The sequence below is a fragment of the Trachypithecus francoisi genome, unplaced genomic scaffold (genome assembly GCF_009764315.1).
Source record: "Trachypithecus francoisi isolate TF-2019V2 unplaced genomic scaffold, Tfra_2.0 Lachesis_group7, whole genome shotgun sequence".
In the NCBI taxonomy this organism is placed as follows: Eukaryota; Metazoa; Chordata; class Mammalia; order Primates; family Cercopithecidae; genus Trachypithecus; species Trachypithecus francoisi.
The window spans coordinates 57,040,208-57,060,367 of NW_022681472.1; the positions used below are offsets into that span (position 1 = coordinate 57,040,208).

General features: G+C 50.2%; 2 long non-coding RNA genes across 4 annotated transcripts in view; both read left to right on the forward strand.

The window, feature by feature from the left end:
- The window catches only part of LOC117079335, a 58,209-nt gene extending 55,493 nt beyond the window's left edge, over positions 1–2,716 (forward strand). The window contains exon 3 of the long non-coding RNA XR_004435370.1: positions 2,249–2,716. This is a non-coding gene — a long non-coding RNA (uncharacterized LOC117079335). The remainder of the gene's footprint in view (positions 1–2,248) is intronic.
- Positions 2,717–5,262: 2,546 nt separating this feature from the next.
- The window catches only part of LOC117079336, a 39,048-nt gene continuing 24,150 nt past the window's right edge, over positions 5,263–20,160 (forward strand). For all 3 annotated transcript variants that reach the window (XR_004435373.1, XR_004435372.1, XR_004435374.1), the window contains exons 1-2: positions 5,263–5,360; positions 6,476–6,630. This is a non-coding gene — a long non-coding RNA (uncharacterized LOC117079336). The remainder of the gene's footprint in view (positions 5,361–6,475; positions 6,631–20,160) is intronic.

Below are 20,160 nucleotides of genomic sequence, written 5' to 3' on the forward strand. Positions count from 1 at the left end.
GTGTAAAACGAAAAGAATCAAGAAATATATTACTTAAAACTATGGAGAAAGGCTGGGCACAGTGGCTTATGCTTATCATTCCAGCACTTTGGGAGGCGACGGAGGAGGATCACTTGAGGCCTGGAGTTCCAGACCAGCCTGGGCAACATAGTGAGACCCTGTCCCTACAAAAAATTTTAAAATTAGCCAGGTGTGATGGCATGCACCTGTGGTCCCAGCTACTCAGGAGGCTGAAGCAGGATGATCATTTGAGCCCAGGAGTTCAAGGCTGCAGTGAACTGTGATCGTGCCACTGCATTCTAGCCTAGGTGTCAGACAGAGCAAGCTACTGTCTTTACACACACAGACACACACACACACCCCTATGGAACAAAATATCAGAAAAGTGCCTAAAAAGAGTTGAAAGTGCTTGTAAGGAATCTCTGCTTTTCATGATAAACCTCGTAGCATCTATTGATGTTTAAATAATGTATACATAGTACTCTGATCAAAATTAATACTAGGCCAGGTGCGATGGCTCAAGTCTGTAATCCCAGCACTTTGAGAGGCCAAGGTGAGAGGATCGCTTGAGTCCAGGAGTTTGAGACCAGCCTAGGCAACCAAGTGAGACACTGTCTCTACAATAAAATAAAATAATTAGCTGGACACGGTGTTGCCTACCTGTAGTCCCAGCTGCTTGAGAGGCTGAGGCGGGAGGACTGCTTGAGCCCAGGAGGTCGAGGTTGCAGTGAGCTGAGATCACATTGCTGCCCTCCAGTCTGGGCAACAGAAAAAAGAAAAGAAAAGAAAAAAAGAAAAAGGAAACAAAATTAATAATAAAAGATAATTTTAATATAAGCTTATTTACTTTAATATAAGCTTATTTATTTTCCCCCGATAAAACTAGAACCTAGAAAGGAAGTGTATTACCTCTTTGAGCCTTTTTGCTCTCTGAACAGAATAGACTCTCTGACTCTTTCCTCTCCTCCTTTACTGTAGAACAGAGCAGTAGTTTTAATAACTCCAAATAGCACATAATCCTCAACCCGATATATGACTTTGAAATTAATTTTGCAGTTATATTTGACTACATGTGAGTCATAAATTATATTGTGAAAAGCCAGATGGTGACAAACAGAAACACTGTCCACCTTTTCCACTGAGCCTCCTCCAGGTTAAAGGTTTGCATTACCCGTTCTCAGATAAAAAGCATCACTTGCAGCAACACAGTTCCCTCTCTCCACTTTTGTCCTCACTGAGTTTCCACACCCTGCTTGCTACCAGCTGTCAAATTGATAGGTCCCAACCCTTCAATCACCTTTCAGCCGCCAACTCAAGAAGTGTTTACTATACATTCCATGATGCTCAACACTGACTCAGCTCCTAGAGACAGCAAAATACCAGAAATAATCCCTGCCTTCAAGGAACTTAAAATCCAGTTAAGAGAGGAGGCCATGGACGAAACAAAGCAACAGCAACAACCAAACAAACATTGCTGCGCAAAGCAAGGCAGAACTGTCTGCAGAATTAAGAGTGCAGCTGTGACATGGAGGACGATGTGCTGTTTGCATCCGAACAGGGGAGTCCTGGGATGGTGGGAATGGCCTAATCAAGCTCCAGGGAGGAGGCTAAGCTTGGCCAGTGTGCTAGGAGGCCACGTCCTATTTAAAATGATCTTTCTGGAGTCCCCTTACTCAGCACCCCACAGTACTGCAAAATTAGCCACGCCTTCTCTGGGCTACCGCGGGAGTTCGAATATGTTTCCGATATTGCCATGGCCATATTGCATGACAACTTGTAACTGTTCATTTACTCCACTAACCGCAAGACGCACCAGCTTGCTGGCTGTGTGTTTTGGCAGCCCCAGCCCCCAACTCAGCCCAAGGGCTCATGAATGTGAGCCGAATGAAAGAGTGAATATTGTTTAATGTAGGGAGGAAAATGACGTCTACGGCATAGCATGTGACACCGGAAGTGGGTCCTTCCTGCCCTGCTCTGGCCTGCCTTTCCCATCCCGCTGGGTTTGCATCTGTGGGTGGGAGTGATGTGGGAAGGCTTGTGGAGGAGCAGCTCAGAAAACAGACAGGACAGGGAGTCCTTCCTAAAGGTCATCGGGAGGAGAAGCCGAGGTCCCGCTGGGTCTGGTACATGGGAGACCCCCAGGGTATTTACAGACCTCCCCCCAGCCCAGGTCCTGGAGGGTCTGTCACATCGGCCACGTGAAGGCACAACAGGTTGAATGTTCTCTCTTGATTTCTCCAAACCGCAGAGCAGCCCGGTGGCGGAGGGAGAACTTCGGCGGCGCGGAGCTCTGTGTGCCGCCAGCATTGGTTGGCTCCCAGCTCTGGGTGTCTCGGGTCACCTGAGTGCAACCAGTGAGAAGAGACAAGACCACCCAGAAGATATGGCCAAGCACACCCCCGCTGAGGCTGTGCGCGGCTGTGCCCCAGGCAAAGCTGGCTCGCTTCCTAGTGGTCCGCCCTGCCAGTTATTTCATGGCAGCCTCTTCATTTGTAAAAGGGCCTTAATAATAGCTAATCACGGGTCGTCCACGAGGCCAGGCTGAGATGATGCAGGAGTGCAGCCAACACGGTGCCTGGCACGCGATGCCGCTCTCGGTGGCTAAGTGGCCATTGCTGATGCTGCTGTCACTGTTGTCCCATCCCCCTCACAGTACTACTGGCTCTCACATGTAGAGGACGCAGAGCAGAGCAGCGTCCTGAGCACCACAGGAGTTCTAACCATGACTTGCATTTTTTATAATTCTGTTTTTCTCTTGACCCAATTAAAAAAAAAAAAAAAAAAGGAGACTTTTAGTCTGTTTTCTCTTGGGCCTGGAGGCTGTGCTAGTTTGCCCGGCTGCAGGTGGAATGTGTTAACCAGAGAGCATGCAGGGGGCCCTCTGGGCAGCTACGGAAGGCCATGCTCTGCCAAGGTCAGGGTGCAAGCCAGCGTCCTGAGGGGGTAGGGTGGAGGGAGGGAGGGGCTTAGCACGGGCAGTCCCTCTCCCCCATGCAGCCTCTGGGGCCCTTCCTGACCACCCCTGGCTGTTCTGAAGCCACCTGAGACATTTTTAGAACATATCCAGACAGGTGGCTCGCAGACCCACCTCCCCCTAGGATTCTGAGTCCCTTGGCCTGGGATGCGGCACAGCCATTGGTATTTTTGATCCTGATGTGCCATCAGGGTTGAGGTGCTCTGGACTAAGGGGACTCAGCTGTCGAGTTAACCCCTTCTTGTAAAGTGCTCCTTGGCCAAGTCACTCTGCACATGGGAGGTGTCTGCACTCAGGTGGCTCGAGTGTGCTCCTGGCTTTGCCACTCCAGGCCGTGTGTGACCATGGCAGGTCATCTGGCATGTTTGAACCTTAGTTTCTTTATCTATGAAATGGAGAAGATAACAGTCCCTCTCTGACAGCACTATAATGAGAACTAAATGAGACCGGGCGCAGTGGCTCGTGCCTGTAATCCCAGCACTCTGGGAGGCCAAGGCGGACGAATCACCTGTGGTCAGGAGTTTAAGACCAGCCTGGCCAGCATGGTGAAACCCTGTCTCTACTAAAAATACAAAAATTAGCTGGGAGTGGTGGCGGGCACCTGTAATCCCAGCTACTTGGAAGGCTGAGGCAGGAGAATTGCTTGAACCTGGGAGGTGGAGGTTGCAGTGAGCCGAGGTCATGCCACTGCACTCCAGCCTGGGTGACAGAGTGAAACTGTGTCTCAAAAAAAAGAACTAAATGAGATGAGGCATTGTATTAAGGTTCTCCAGAGAAACAGAACCAAGAGCATGTATCTATGATATAGAGAAGGGGTGGGGGAGAAATGTATTATAAAGAATTGGTTCATGCTATTATGAAAACTGACGAGTCCCAAGATCTCCAGTTGGCAAACTGGAGACCCAGGAAAACCGATGTTTTAATTCCGGCTCCAGTCTGAAGGCCTAAGACCCAGGAGGGTCTTGAAGGTGTGAGCTCCCAGCTAAAGGCCGGAAAAGATGATGCCACAGCTCAAAGCAGTCAAGGAGGAAAAGTTCCTTCCTACTCAAGGGAGGGCAAACCCTTTTGTTTTATTCAGGCCTTCGCCTGATTGGATGAGGCCCACCTGTATTAGGGAACATGATCTGCTGTGCCCCGTCTACCAATTCAAATGGGAATCTCATCCAGAAACAGCCTCACAGACACACCCAGAATAGTGTTTGGTCAAACGCCTGCGTATCCTGTGGCTCAGTGAAGTTGACACATAAAATTAACCATCACAGACATGGGAAGTGCTTAGCACAATGCTTGACAGATAATTACTGTTAATTGCTATTATTAATAATTATTATCACTTGAAGACAGCACTCTAATTTCCTCCCTGATCTTGCAAGTGGAGAAAGCCCTAGGATCATTCAAGGCACTTCTCTAATGGATTCTGCAAATTATCCTACGAATAGTACCACCCTGGATATTTCTTTTCGCTCCTCTTTATCCAGTCCTCCCAGGCAGGCCTCTTTGTCCCCAGTGGACAAAAGTGGTGACAGCAATTTTGCCCCATCACTTACTGTTTCCAAAGCATGTTCTAGGAGTTATCTCATTTAACACTGGCCTCTGCCTTCACGAACTTTCCTCAGCTACTTTTCAGACTGAGTGACAAACTGAGCCACGTCAGTGGGCACAACCAGGTTGGACAAGCCAGAAAGGCAGGCGAGTTGGGCACCAGCTCTTGCCTTATGAGATATAAATCTCAGCCACATGCGAACACGCTGTACAATTACTCTTGCACCTGTGCTGTAATTGGGCTTTAAAAAGCAACTCTCATTTCTTCTCGGAGAAGAGTGCAGTGCCTTGGCTACCACCTGCCTCCTGCCCCAGCCTGGAGGCTGAAACTGTCATGTGGCTGCAGACCTGTGCTCACCAGTGCTCTTCCAGACACCTGCCCCTGCAAAGGAAGGGATGGGGCTGAGGTGCCTGGGTTCCAAGAGATACCTGGAAACAGGGCACATGGAGGCTCCAGGTGTAGGCATGCAGGGGTGATGACAGCAGCCGGGGAAACTCAGAGCTAATCCCTACCTAAGGCTGCATCTCTTCACTAGGGCCACTTTTCCCTTGGTGTCTCTACTTGGTGAGCAGCCAGATCCTAACAGCAGGGTGCTGACTGGACAGCTCTCCCTGGGTTCTGGAGAGATGGACACAAAGGGACACACATGATGGGGAGGGAACCAGGAATGGTCAGAGGTCATTTCCTAAGGAAGCAAACCATGACCTGTCAGAAGAAGGCTGGTTAGGCCTTGAGTAGGTGGAGGGAAGTGCAGCAGAGACAAGTTCCTGAGTGCAAGTGTCTTGAGACAGGAAGAGGCTCCCTGAAGAACTGAAGGAAGTCCTTTCCTTGTGGCTGGCACAGGTGAGCAGCAGCAGGAGCGGAGGCCAGGAGGTAGATGGAGTGACTGTGTGGGTTTTCAAGCTCTGGTAGGGGGCCCTTTGCTCCTGAGACCATGGTAAGCCACCAAGGGCCCTGACAGTGGGAGAGGCTGTGACCAGATGTTTTATGTGTACGATTCTTTATTCTTTCCAATAAAAGCTGCCTCTCCTAACACCCAGCACCACAGGCCAGCACGCACTGAGCACTCACTCTGTGCCAGGCAGTGTGCTAAGTACTCTACTTGCATCAGCCCCCAATTCCATGGGGCTCTGCCACACATCCAGAAAGATGCCAGGGCCCCATTTTGTCCTGGTCCTTTCCGGTCTCCTCCTGCTCCTTTGCAAGGAAGCAAGGGGTGATTTTTAGTTCCCCAGATGTTAGGGTGGGTGAGACAGATGCACCCCCTTATGATCTCGTATCTAACAGACTTAGAATCAAAGATTTTCAGAGCCAGAGGACCCCTGACATTCACCCTAAACAAGCTCTCACCTGCTGCCTGGGCCCACCCTTCTAAAAGCTACTATGGGGTCTGGAGACCAATAGAAAACATCCCCCTGGATTCAGTGCTTAGATGCAGTGGCCACAAGAGATGCCCTAATCCTCCTGCCCTCAATGGCAGACCAGATTCCTCCCCTCATGGGGACCGAGGCTGCCTGGACAGCTGACCCCAAGGGCGCAGGTGTCTAAATAAGGGGGTGGGGGAACTCAGCCAGGGCTGTGCAAACTCATCAGTCAGTCACGTCGCCCCCCGACTTGGGGAGCAGTGAGTGAGGTGTGAGGAGAAAGTCATGAGCTACTCCTCCCTCACTTCACAAAGTGCAGAAGCACCTACTTCCAAGCCGGGTGGGAAGGCTGGAAGAGCTGGTGAAGGGTGTCCCCTAACAACTACCGATTGTTAAGAAATTACACAGCACTTGGCACTTGATAAACACAGGCCTTATCCTAACGATGATCCACCCTACAGGTGAGGACACTGAGGCTTAGAATGGGCATCTAGTCCCAGTCACATGCCTCTCAAATGGCAGAGCTGGGGTTTGAACCTAGAGTCGTCTGTGTTCCAGAGCCTCTGCTGTATGTGACCATATCATCCCTTCCAGAGATGCAGAGTGGCCTGGAATTCTCTGGGAAAAAGAAACCCAAGCAGAGGTATTGTTTCTATGGTTCAGAGTCGTCTGGTTTCACAGATGACTAGCAGCCTGCCCCAACTGGCTAAATACATGCCAACAACGGACTGCTGAGACAGCACTGTGTGGTAATGTAATGGGTGCTCAGAGCATCCTCTATTCTGTTCACACCCAACTGCAAATTGGTCCTAGCCACCCCCAAGTCCTACCGAGGCTGGCGAGGCGAGCCTTGCTAGTACCAACTTACAGGTTATGCTGGGCCCTAAATGGGAGGTGGTTACAAAAATGGCTTGAATACTTTTTTGACTTTCAAAATACTAGTTAAGCATCCCTAATCTGAACAATGAAAATCCAAAATGCAAAACTTTTTGAGTGCCGACATGCTCACAGTAAATTCTCATGGGAGCATTTCGAATTTCAGATTTTCCAATTAGGGCTGCTCAACCAGTAAGTATAATGCAAATACTCCCAAATCTGAAATCTGAAACATGTCTGATTCCAAGCATTTTGCGTGAGGGATATTCAGCCTGTATGACCCTGAAGTGGGTCTTGTAAAGTAGTGAACTGCATGTCATTTGGAAGTATCCAACAGATGCTGGATGTTACCAGGGATATGGCAGAGGGCCTTCCTGTGTATTCAGGTGGGGCAGACTAGATAGCATCTATGGTCTGCACAGAACAAATGTAGGAACTGGTTTGTGTGTGTGTATCTATGTGTGTGCCTATCTGTGTGCTGGACTAGGGGAAGGCTGAGGATCTGGGAGGGTCTTCAGTGCCTTCCCTAACTTCAACTGTTAACAATTCTGCTTTAATTTATTTTACACTGGAGGTCTGATGCCAAAAACCGCCTGAAAATCACTGGTAGAGGGGAATGATGGGTTATTGAAGAATTCTAAGCAGAAAAAGTACATGGTATGGTTTGCATTTAGAAATGTCCCTCTGCATGGTGGGGTGGAGAGTGGATAGGAGAGAAGCAAGAATGGAGGTGGCGAGGGCAACCGGGAGGCGACTCCTGCACCCACAGCAGCCAGAACTAAGGCAGCGGTGCGGAGAAAGGGCAGAGTTGAGAGTTATTTTGTAGGTAAAATGTGGGGGATGTGGTAGTTCCTGGTACATGCCAGATGAGGAAAAGGAGGCATCCTGTTAAGCTGTAGGTGCTTGTTGGGAGGACGGTGGTGTGAGTCGCTGAGCTGGAGGACACAGGCAGGAACAGTTTCTAAGAGAAGGGGGTGAGCTGTGCTTTGGGCATGTGTGTATGAGGCTCTGTGGGACGCTCCTAGTCAAGACAGCAAACTGGCAGCTGCATTTTCAAGTCCAGACCTCAACAGAGAACTCTGGGATCTAGATACAAATTTGAATTTTCGGTATATAAATGGCACTTAAACATGCATGAATGGAAGAGGTCACCAGGGAGGGAAAGTATAGCTAGAAAAGGGCTCAGGAATGAGCCCTGAGAAACTCCAGCATTAGGAGGGGGCTGGCAAAAGAAGCCACAAAGTGAGCATGTGTGAGCAGACCACTGGAGCAAAGGGGCTAAAGCCCAGGCAAAAGGAAGGCTTGGTGAGACTCAGATTGTGGGACATCAGTGTCTAGGATGAGATGAAAACAAAGGGAGTGGACAGGAGTGAGAAGAACAGTGGAACCCAGAAACATCAATGCGTCAGGAGAGCAGGAAGAAGAGACCTAGAAACAGATGGTGAAGGATCAGCCAGAGAAGTTTGAGGGGAATAAAGACAGAGTATAGTCTCAGAAGCTGGATCCGTTAGGATACTTTGACTGCATGTAATGGGATAGCTGACTAAAATTGGTTTATCTAATAGGAACATTTATTCTTCTGTAAGACATCTAGAAGGAAGCAGTTCCAGGGCTGGGTCAGTTACTTATAAGCCAGGCTTCACTTGGGCTTTTTCTCGTGTTTGCAAGATGGCTGCAGCAGCACCCAACATCACACTTTCACCAATAATGTGGCTTTCTCCTTGCATCCCTTCTTCCCCTTTATCAGGAAAGAAAATATTTCCCAGAAGCTCTCTAAGGTAGACTCTCCCTTAGATCTCATTACCCTGTCCTACTGCAAGGAGGCTGGGAAAGTGAATAATATTTCAGCCTCTGTAGTGGAAACTGAGCTCCCACTGACAGAAGGTAGGAAAAAGGCTGGCATTTGGAGGGCAACTAACAGGACCTGTATCCAGAGCCCTTAGAGCAGAGAGGCTCCAGAAGGAAGAGGCGGTAAACAGCTCCACTAGGGCAGCAGGGGTCAGTGACATGAACACAAGTGATCTAATAATATGGGGTGGAGGGAATGCTGGCTAAGGCAGTTCCAAGAGATTGGAGAAGACATGGAAACTGAATTAAAAGTGAATTGACGAGTGGCCAGGGATAATGAAGTGGAATGGACAGTGTAGACCAGTGGTTCTCAATGGTGGGAGATTTTGTCCTACAGGGGGCATTTGGCAAGGTCTGGAGACATTTTTCGTTGGTTGTCATAACTTGAAGTTGTCAACAACTGTATCATCTGGGTTGGGGGCACTAAAACATCTTAACATCTGTCATTATTGGGGAATGATCACAACTGTCACTACTGGCATCTAGAGTCCTTTGATCTTCTTCTAAATGGAAAGGAATGCATCTCCCCTGGGTAGAGGCCAGAAATGCCGCTAAATGTCCTACAGTGCCCAGGACAGCCCCCACAGCAAAGAACTGTCTGGTGCGAAGTGTCAGGAGTGCTGAGGTTGACAGACCCTGGTGCAGACTTTTTTTTTTCAGTAGGTTAGGCTGAATAGGAAGGCAGAGTAGGCAGGGAAGTCCGGAGGGGTAACAGGGCATGTTCATGGGCGGGAAGGGGCTAGTGATGCTGACGGATCGTGGGTGAATGGGACCCTGGACAGCCAGAAGCAGGTGAGCTGAGGGCTGCATTGAGGGGAGGCCTCGAACAGGAAGAAGAATTCCTGTGGCACTGGGACGGAAGGAGAGAAGACAAGAGTGGGGAGTGTTTGTATGCGTGGAGCTGAAATGTGCTCAATCATCTGGAAGAAGAGGGGGCAAGGCCGACTCGCTGAGTGTCAGAGGAGATATCAGAGGACAGAGGAAACAGTGGGGAAGTGTGTCAAGGGGAATGACGAGAGTGCAGGCCATGCATGGGAAAGAAGTGTGGAGCAAGTAGAGGGCTGAGGCTGGAGGCTGGAGTCTGTGCTGGTCACAGTCCTCATGGCCACATGATTTTCTCAAAACTGCTCAGCACCTGGGGCCCAGTGAGGGGATGGTGCATCATGGGACTGCTGGGTAGGTCAGTGGCTGAGTGTGCAACCCTGAAAGGAGCTGAGAGAAGTGATGGGAAAATGGTTCAGGTGCTCAGCCCTGTGGCCTGGGCCCTGGGTAAGTCATTTAAACTCTCAAGACTTCACTTTCCTCATCTGAAAAGGGCTTCATGATACCATTTCTCTCTCTACCTCGTGGGGTGGTCATGAGGTTCAAGTGAGAGTTTTTGAAAGGAGTAAATTATGACGCCTTCCCTAAAGGCTAGTTATTATTATTAGTCCTTGGCAGAGTGAATGACCAGGACCTTCATTAAGCACCTGTTGCCTCCAACCACCTTCTCAGCTTCCATGTGCTCAGAACGAAGAATTTCTGTTCTTGTGTGGCAGATAGACAAATGGCATTATGCCAGGACACATGGTAAGTCTGCAAATCTTCACTCTGCATCGTCGGAGTACTTGCTGCATGAGGGGTTCTCCTACTGCGCCATCCCTGTCCCCAGGGGCCAGGCTTCTTTTTACCTCTTGTCCAAGTTTATTGTGCACAACCATTTGATGAGCACTTGCAGGAGAGAAGCTGTCTTCATTGCCACCTGCTAAGGAATGTAATTAGAACTCAACCAAAACCAAAAAGACCCATGGAATGATCAGAGAGAGAAGAGTGAGAAAAGGGGGCGGGGAGTGAAGAGAAGCTGGAGCACCAAGTGGCAGAGTTGAAGCCAGAAGATAAGGACACAGGAAGAGGTGACTGTTTGGCAGAAGTGGTTGGTTAGCAGAGGTGACTGCTTAGCCGAGGTGGCTGCTTAGCAGAGGTGGTTGGTTAGCAGAGGTGGCTGCTTAGCCGAGGTGGCTGCTTAGCAGAGGTGGTTGGTTAGCAGAGGTGGCTGCTTAGCCGAGGTGGCTGCTTAGCAGAGGTGGTTGGTTAGCAGGACTCCTTCCAGCTGGCTTTACCACAGATGCTCTCAATCTCTCAGACTCGACTGAGTACTGGTGACAGGTAGTGGGAACCCAGGCCAAGGCAGTGGCAGGAGAAGGGATGGAGATAACCAGGAAAGACACTGGGAGAAGAAGCTATTGCCCTTGGAGTATCATGACTGGAGTGTCCAGGAGACCAGAAATAGGATCACCAGTGCAAGCATCACTTTAAGAAGGGGGCTCAGACTGGTGATCATTACTGTCTTGAGTTTTTTGCCTATAATTTGTGTAATAACAATAGCAGCTACCATTTATTGACCATCTATCCTGTGCCAGATGCATTAACTACAATAGCTTATGTAACCATAAGCTGTCAGGTAGGGACCAGCATTTCCCTGGCAGACAGGGCCACTGGAGGTCAGGGAGGCCACATGACTCGCCCCAGGCCCCAAAGCCAGTGAGAGACACACCCAGCTCAGAGGCTTCACAGCCTGTGTTCCTGTCCCTGTGCCACATCATTAATATTATTAGCAGGGTTCTCTGGAGAAACACCCAACTCCTTGTTTCTTTCTCCTCATGTATTAGCTTAAGTTCTTCCCAGAGCTTGGGCCTCCCCTAGACATTCCGGGGGCCGCAGAGCATGGCCAATAACTGCCGTCACCCCAATTTCTTAGGAGCATTTTTGAAGAGAAAAGCACATTAGTTAAAACTGAATGTACATTTCAATAGCACATTCACAGGCCCTGAAACTGTTAATAGAGGAAATACTTTTGAACAGAGAACTTTCACGTCATTCTCTCTACAAGCCGTTCATTCCTTTCTCCATATATTCATGTATTATTTACTTATTCAGTACAGAATAATGGCTAATAATTTGGGTTCTGGAGCCAGGCTGCCTGGATTCAAGTCCCCATTTTTGAGCTTTATGAACCTAATCTCTCTGTGTGTCAGTTTCCCTGTCTGAAAAATGGGAATAACACCTCCGAGGGTTGAGGTGAGGATTAAATGGATTAGCATACTTAAAACGCTCCAAACAGCTCAGTAAATGCTAACGTGCCAGGAGATAGCAAGTCCTATGGGGGACAGTTCCTGCCCTTGAGATGCTCACAGTTCAAGGAGGGAGTCAGGGATGCTCTATCCACCCCACTTACCAGCCAGGACAAGGACAGGATAAGGCCAGATCTCCTCAGCCTCTCCAAGGACTTTTCTTTCCCAGGCAGGTGCCACAGCCTTGGAGCTGGAGCCCAGAGTGGCAGAGTGCTGCTTTTACAGATGGGCAGCCTATACCCGTTCCGCCTTGGGCAGCCAGCTCCAGTCCCCAAGCCTGAAGGCCTGTTCGAGGCCATGCAGCCGTATGCATTCCTCTGACTAGATTCTTCTCCCCTGAACCCAGAAACACCTGCCTGGTTGAGGTAGGAGAGGTTTTTAGGATGCTGAGGTTTGGCCCTAACGAGGGCTCATCTCCCCAGGGAGGCTGGCTGATGATCAAGTCCTAGCACTTGCAATGCTGACCCCAGGCACCTCACAGCACAAGGCAGAGCCCAAGAAGAAAAGTCACAGCCGTAAGTAGGGCACTGGCCTGGGCTTTGTCGTTCGCTAAAGACATCCGCTGCCCCCAGTGCTTTGTGCCTTTGGATCTGGCTGTTGCTCCATTGAGGCGACAGCCTGTGATCTCTTCCTTTTGCTGGAGCTCGAACAGAACAAGGCTGGAGTCTCATTTGTCTGTCTGAGACTTTTAGAGTCAGGCAGCCTGAAAAAATGAAGGGACAAAAGCAGCCGGACAGCAATTAGGTAATGCCAGCCTGCCTGCCAGGCCCCTGCATGGAGCTACCCTGGAGTTCACTGGGGAGAGCAGACATGTGGATTCTGGGGCTGGAGGGGTCCCAGCATGCACTAGGGGAGCAATCAGGGTGTGCTGGGATGGAGGAACTCTAGGAAGTGGCCAGTGACCTAACTCTCTGAGCCTCACCTGTACAATGGGGTAGAATATGACAATCACACCAGCGGGTATAAGGCCTTCACCCGATCCTACTGTGATCACAGGTGACATGACAGGTGGTCAGTGATGCCCGGCCCCTTCCCTGTCTAGTTTGCCTCCAGGGCAGCTTGCTCGCAGAGCAGCTCTGACTCCCCTCCTCCTGTACTGCGAGCTGAGGAGGCCTCTCTCCACGGCTCTCCGGGCTGCAGAGAGCCCCTCTCCTGGCAGCAGTGTCCTCTGGAAATGGCAAATGTTCCTCCCCCACAGCTGCTTCCTCCCTCTTAGTTTCCCTCTCAGGTTCTCTGTTGCGGACAAATGAAATACTTTGCTTATTCATCTCTGAATTTTCTCCTAGGCCACTCCTCCTGTCAAAAAAAATTTTTCACTGGCGGGCACAGTGGCTCATGTTTGTGATCCCAGCACTTTGGGAGGCCAAGGCAGGAGGATTGCTTGAGCTCAGGAATTTGAGACCAGCCTAGGCAACATAGTGAGACCTCTACTAAAAAAAAAAAAATTGGCCGGGCGCGGTGGCTCAAGCCTGTAATCCCAGCACTTTGGGAGGCCGAGACGGGCGGATCACGAGGTCAGGAGATCGAGACCATCCTGGCTTAACACGGTGAAACCCCGTCTCTACAAAAAAATACAAAAATCTAGCCGGGCGAGGTGGCGGGCGCCTGTAGTCCCAGCTACTCGGGAGGCTGAGGCAGGAGAATGGCGTGAACCCGGGAGGCGGAGCTTGCAGTGAGCTGAGATCCGGCCACTGCACTCCAGCCTGGGTGACAGAGCGAGACTCCGTCTCAAAAAAAAAAAAAAAAAAAAAATTAGTTGGGTATGTGGTGGCATGTGCCTGTGATCCCAGTTACTCAGGAGCCTGAGGTGGGAGGACTGGCTGAGCCCAGGAGGTCGAGGCTGCAGTGAGCTGTGATGGTGCCACTGCACTCCAGCCTGGGTGACAGAGTGAGACCCTGTCGCAAAAAAAAAAAACAAAAAAAAAAATCTTTACCAAAGTCCTAGCCCTTTCCTCCTGCAAAGTTCAACTCAACAAACTCTCTCTCAGGACAGACCTCAGCCCCAGGTCTGTTCTTCAAATATCTGCATCCCTTCTCTGCAACCACGCATTATTTGAGTGTTTTGGGGTTTTGTTGTTGTTGTTGTTTGTTTGTTCGTTTGTTTGTTTGATGCCCAGGAGCTCTCTGGTCCTGAGTTTAAGTTCTGGCTGCACAATTTATTGATAGACTGTGGGCAAGTCACTTAACCCCTGTAAACTCAATTCCCTCATCAAAAAATCATTTATAGAAGTGTTTCCCCCCTGTTGTCTCAGCAGCTCTTCAGGATAGTTCTATAACCTGGCAATCTTGAGAAAGTCCTGCTTTACAAATGAAGAGATGGAGGCTTTGAGAAGTTATGCTGCTGTTCTGGAACACATGGCTAGTGACAGCACCTTGACATGAGTCCAAACTTCCCTTTCTATGGGGTCAAGGGAGAATCCTTTTTCATTTTGCTTCTCAAAGCTGTTGTGAAGATCAAAGGACATCTTCATTTGTTTATTCGACAAACATTGAGGCCACAGTGTGCCAACCTCATCTCTCAGAACAAAGGGTTCCATCAGCTATAAGGATCTGGGCAGACATGAGCTGAGGGTCGGGGCACCATGCCCCAAGCAGGGAGCCCTATAGGTCCTGGCAGAGTGACCCAGGCTGTAGCACAGCACCTAGCACAGGGTGGCTGCAGCCTCAGCCCGGCGATGAGCAGTCCTCTTCCCTCTTTCCAGGCCTCTCTTCCTAGGCCCCTCACACTTCATTCTTACAACCACCCTGTTTGGGAGACATCATCAGCCACATCTTACAGATGAAGGGAATATGGATTCCGGAGGGCAACGGTTACCTGGGAAGCTTTAAAAGCCCAATGCTTAGGCTGAATCTCAGACCATTAAATGAGGAACTGGGAGTGGAGAGAAGGGGTGGGCCCAGGCACTAGTATTCCTTTTACAACTGTCCACCCAGTTCCAAGTGCAGCCCAAGAGGAGAGCACTGGCTTAGTGGCTGGGCATCTGCAGGGACTTCTGACAGATGCAGGGGATGAGTCCAGAAGCTGAGCAGTCAGCTTGCAAATTGTCCAGGTCCCTCGATTTCTCTTTCTTGAAGGCAGTGTCGGGGAGGCAGTGCTGTGGGGGAGGCAGTGTGTTTGGGGTGGTTCTGGAGCTCCCCTCTCACTCGCCTCTGGCCTTTTCTAGCTGGGTGACCTTGGGCAAGTTGCCTTAACAATCCCAGCCTGTGCATCTCAGGGGTTTACTGGTGGCATTTGAGTAAAGCAATTGGTACCTATCAGAGGCTTCATAAGTATTGGTGGTTGCCTCTCTTCCTTTTTTTTTTTTTTTTTTTAAGACAGAGTCTCTCTCTGTCACCCAGGCTGGAGTGCAGTGGCATGATCTCAGCTCACTGCAAACTCCACCTCTCAGGTTCAAGAGATTCTCTTGCCTCAGCCTCCCAAGTAGCTATCGCGCTTGGCTAATTTTTGTACATTTTTAGTAGAGACGGGTTTCACCATGTTGGCCAGGTTGCTCTTGAACTTCTGACCTCAGGTGATCTGCCTGCCTGGGCCTCCCAAAGTGCTGGGATTACAGGTGTGAGCCACTGCGCCTGGCCAGTTGCCTTTCTTCTTTTCCTCCACTTCTGCTGCCCAAGTTTGGGCCAATTCTGTTTATTCACATCTGCACCAAAGGAAGTGAAATCCAGCTCATTTTTCCTTCTTATTGGTAGCATTGCCCAAGGGCTGGAGGGACCATGGGAATGGGCAGGGAGGAGCTTTGAGATGTGAGTGGAGTCCTGCTATCCACAATATGCAGCCTCCAGCACTGGCTGGTTCTTTTCCAAGTGTGGTCCAAGTCTGGGTATGGAGAGTAAAATGAAGTAGAGACAGTCTCCTCTGGGCCATAGGTGCTTGCTAAGTTCTTTAGTGGGGTGAGGGCAGTGGTCATCTTTCTCTGTCCTTGGAAGTAAGTTTGAGAAGCAAGAATTAAGGGCTGCCTGGAGGGTCGGCTGGCCAATACGCACCCAGATATAATAGCTTCACCCCCAGAAGCAGGGTTACTCCAAGGTGAAGCTTAGCACAGAACCTGGTGCACAGTGGAAGGTCTGCCAATGCCTGCCTTGAAGGAGTATTCTGTGTGCTTTTCTTCTCGTTTTCCCCCAGCTCTTTGTGCAGGACTTCTTCCCAAGTCTGTTAGAGGCATCCTTATTGTCTCAAGAAGTTCAGAGTTTTAAAGGTCTCTGATCATTGTCTTAGTGAGCTTGATCTGCCATAACAGAATATTATAAACATCAGGAAAGGCATTTATTTTTTCATGGATCTGGAGGCTAGACAATCCAAAATCAAGATCAAGATGCCAGGAGATCAGTGTTTGGTGAGAGCTCTCCCCTTGGGTAGCAGATGGCTTCCTTCTCTGAGAGAGAGAAGAGAAGGAAGAGAGACAGGAGACAGGAGAGTAAGAGGAGAGGAGAGGAAGGGAGGGAAGGAAAGGGGAGGGGAGGAAAGGGGAGGGGAGAGAGAGAGAAAGAGTGCCCAAGCTCTGAGATCTATTCTGATAAAGGCACTAATCTCATCATGAGGGCCCCACCCTTATGACCTCACCTACTTTATGAGGGCCCTACCCTCACGACCTTATCTACTCCTAACTACCTCCCAAAGACCCCATCTCCAAACACCATTACACAGAGGTTAGAGCTCAAACATATGAATATGGAGGGAGTAGGGGCCACAATTCACTCCATAGCAAGAATCAAAAGGGAAGGCTTGAGGGATGCGTGGTATGGAGTATTTTTTTTTATCGTAACAATAGACTAGAACGACAAGAGACAAGAATGAGACTTCACTGCCCTCCCCCACACTACTGCTGCTGCCTCCACAAATACTCCGGCCCCAAAGACAAGGAGGGTTACCTGGAGGGATGGGGTGGGGAGGAGACAGTTTGGAGAAGGTTAGAGACAAGAGACTAGAGTAGAAAGGGGCGGGAGAGGAGAGGGGAGAGAGAAGGGGCAAGGAGGAACAAGTCTGTGTGAGAAGAGTTGCCACACACATGGGCCAGTGTCAGGCTCCCAGCCAGCTACCAGGTCAGTGTGGAGGCTAAACCCAAGTCCTCCGGGAGGAGCCAATGCTTGCAAACCATTCCCCTGCCTCCAGGGGGCGTTGCTTAGCCCCAGGCTGGGGAACCACATTGAATTAATTCAGGTAAAGTGTTTACACTAGTTCATGGCACTTCCCTGGCTCTGAACATGCCTCTGTGCAAGACTGCCTGCGTGTACCCTGTGGATCAGATACTTCCTTGCACCCAAGGCTTTTCCTAAGCCCCTCTGAACTGCCCCATATAAACACTGATTTTCAAGGGCTAGGAAAACCATAAACTCCCTCAAAAATAAATAGGGCTGGAGGCAGTGTATCATGCCTATAATCCCAGTACTTTGGGAAGTCAAGGCGAGTGAATTGCTTGGGCCCAGGAGTTCAAGGCCTGTCTGGGCAACACGGCAAAACCTCTTCTCTACATTTTTTTTTTTAATTAGCTGGGCGTGGTGGTGCATGCCTGTAATCTGAGCTACTTGGGAGGCTGAGGTAGGAGGATGGCTTGAGCCTAGGAGGAAGAGGTTGCAGTGTGCCAAGATCACGCCACTGTACTCCAGCGTGAGTGACAGAGTGAGACCCTGTCACAAAAAAGTTAAGCTAAATTAAATTAATAAATAGAAGAAAGCCTTTGCACCAAAAGTCAGGGTGCTAGCAGGAAGGAAAAATCTCAGCCTCACTGCTCTGTGGGGTCAGGAGAGTAGGGAGCCCACCTCCCTTGTTATATAATATTAATACATGTGATTATATAACATCAGCAGCACAGTATAGCAGTTAGGTACCCAGGCCCGGGAGCCAGACTGCCACCGTGTAGGTTCTGGCTTTGTCCCTTCCTGGCAGTGTGATCTTGGGTAAGTTTCTCAATATCTCTATGCCTCTGACTGGGCGCGGTGGCTCATGCCTCTAATCCCAGGACTTTGGGAGGCCGAGGTGGGCAGATCACGAGGTCAGGAATTCGAGACCTGCCTGGCCAACATAGTGAAACCCCATCTCTATTAAAAATACAAAAATTAGCTGGGCGAGGTGGCTGGAGCCTGTAATCCCAGCTACTCGGGAGGCTGAGGCAGGAGAATCACTTGAACCCAGGAGGTGGAGGTTGCAGTGAGCAGAGATCATGCCACTACCCTCCAGCCTGGGCGAAAGAGTGAGACTGTCTTGGAAGACAAACAAACAAACAGAAAACAAAAACATGTATTATATATATATGCTTCTGTTTCCTCCTCTGAGAGCTGGAGATGAAAGTAATCATTCCCATCTCATGAGGTGATAGCAAAAATTAAATGAACGAATTTAAGTAAAGTGTTTAGCTCATGGCACACATAGTTATTGTTCAAAAAAATGTTAGCCATTCTGAGCGTCCATGGGGGCACTCACGACTCATGCCTGACAGCCAATCAGGAGAGAGGAGGCGTATTCAAGGGCGGGGTGGGGAGGCCTCAGCCGGAGAAGGCCTGAACCGAGATGGGGCAACCTTGGTACCTCGCCCCCTGTGCTGCAGTTTCCTCCTTTGTAAAGTGCGAATTACATAAAATAACACCTGCAAATCTCTTCATATAATATCCAACACGTAGTAAGTATAAGACAAATATTTATGTCTACATTTTTTCAGACAGGAAAACCGAGGCACAGAGGTTACAAACTTGCCCAAGTTCACACAGCTCAGGAAGTAGAAATGCTGAGATTTGAGCCAAGGCAGTCTGCCCCCAGAGACATCTGTGCCTGCACTTCAAGCGAATTGTTGAAAATGTAATTTATTTTTTGTTAACTTTTTTCATTGAGGGCTGTTAGCAGGATAAGATGACATTTGCCAAGCAAAGGGATAAATCTGTCTTAAATCTAATTTTCAGAGTTTTTTTTTTTTCTCTGTCCTCTTTTGATAGACTAGCAGCCTTTAAACTAGAGATTATATAAAAATCCATTCGAGTTGGCTTCCATCTAGACATAATAGACCCTTCTGGGTGTTCATGTTTATTAGTGACTGATAGGCTTAAGTTACAACATATCCAGATCCACATACCATAACATCCCTGTATAATCAAAAGGTAGAAGAGTGTCAGCTGATGCTGCTTATTTCGGGTGGTATTGGATAACACAAAAGTACAAAGGAAGCGTTTAGAAGCTCCTAGGGAACTGCTGTAGAGGTTTGGCCTGTGCTTAGAAACACAGACTTGAGGGCCTGGTGACCCTGGGTTGACTCCCACCTCTGCCAACTGCTAGCTGTGTCTCCTTGAGCAAATTCCTCAACTCACTGTCATTCAGTGGTACCCATATGTGGTTAACACATCTGTGTTCATGCGATCTTCTACAAAAGCAAAACGAAGTGTACCAACCCCCTGCTGAAAAAAACCCCAGGGGCACTTATTAAATGTAGGTTTCATGGCTTTACCCAGTTCTGCTGAATCTCATCCTCTGGGAACAGCACTGCAGAATCTGCATTTCTGACAACGCTTCCAGGATGACTGCAGGTCAGCCGACTCAGCCTGAATCCCCATACCTCAGGCAGGTATGGGACTTGGGCAGCAGAGGAACCTTTTGGGCCATGCTGCTACAGGTCTGTCTTGGAGCTTTGCCTCAAGCCCCTGGATGGGTGACTTAAAGCAATGAGTCCCTTGGGGGTGGCATCCGCCGGCTTTCTGCATGAGTGCCTGGGTGACCATCGTGACGGACTCGCACTGGGTGAGGGAGGCCTGACTTCCCTCTTCCCTAAAGGGCTTTGTAGAATAGAAGCCACCTTCCCCTGGCTTTTGTCCCTGCCACCGCATCTGACTCGCCAGCTTCAGGAAAGGGCCGCATCCTTCCGGGCGGGGCAGTGTGGCCGCCCGCGGGCTCTGCAGCCGTGACTCAGCTCGGGAAGGCTAGCGCTCAGGCCTGGGGCCCGGGGCTGTGCGCGCACCAAACAAAGGAGCGCTCGCACGCGCCCTCCCAGGGCCGCGCCACACCTGGGAGCCGCCTCGCTCCTTTCCCTCCCGGAGCCGCACAGGCTGTTGCGGCGCAGGCTGGGCCAGCTGCTGCTGCAGTTGGCTCCGCGGTCGCCCCCAGCGGCCCCCGCCCTGTGAGTCACCCGCTCCCGGCCACGCCGCCGCCCAGCCTGCTCTCACGCCTCTGAGCCTGCGCGCACCGCTCGCCGAACCGGCTTCCCTCGGCAAGGGGCGCTCGAAGAGGGCAGGGACCCCCAGAGGTCGCGGCCTTCCCTGGCTGCAGGACAGCCCGAGTTCCAAAGGAGGAAACCCCTGTCCCTCCGTCCCCTCGCGCGCACCTGCGGAAAGGACACCCAAACTGTCACCGTCCTGTCACTGTGTCTCCCCGCCTCCCTGATGCTCGTCACACCCTCCTCCGCTGGCTCTGTTTCGGGAGGGGTGGCAAGTCGCTGGTGGCCACCTCCCCCCACCCCGCCCCGCCCA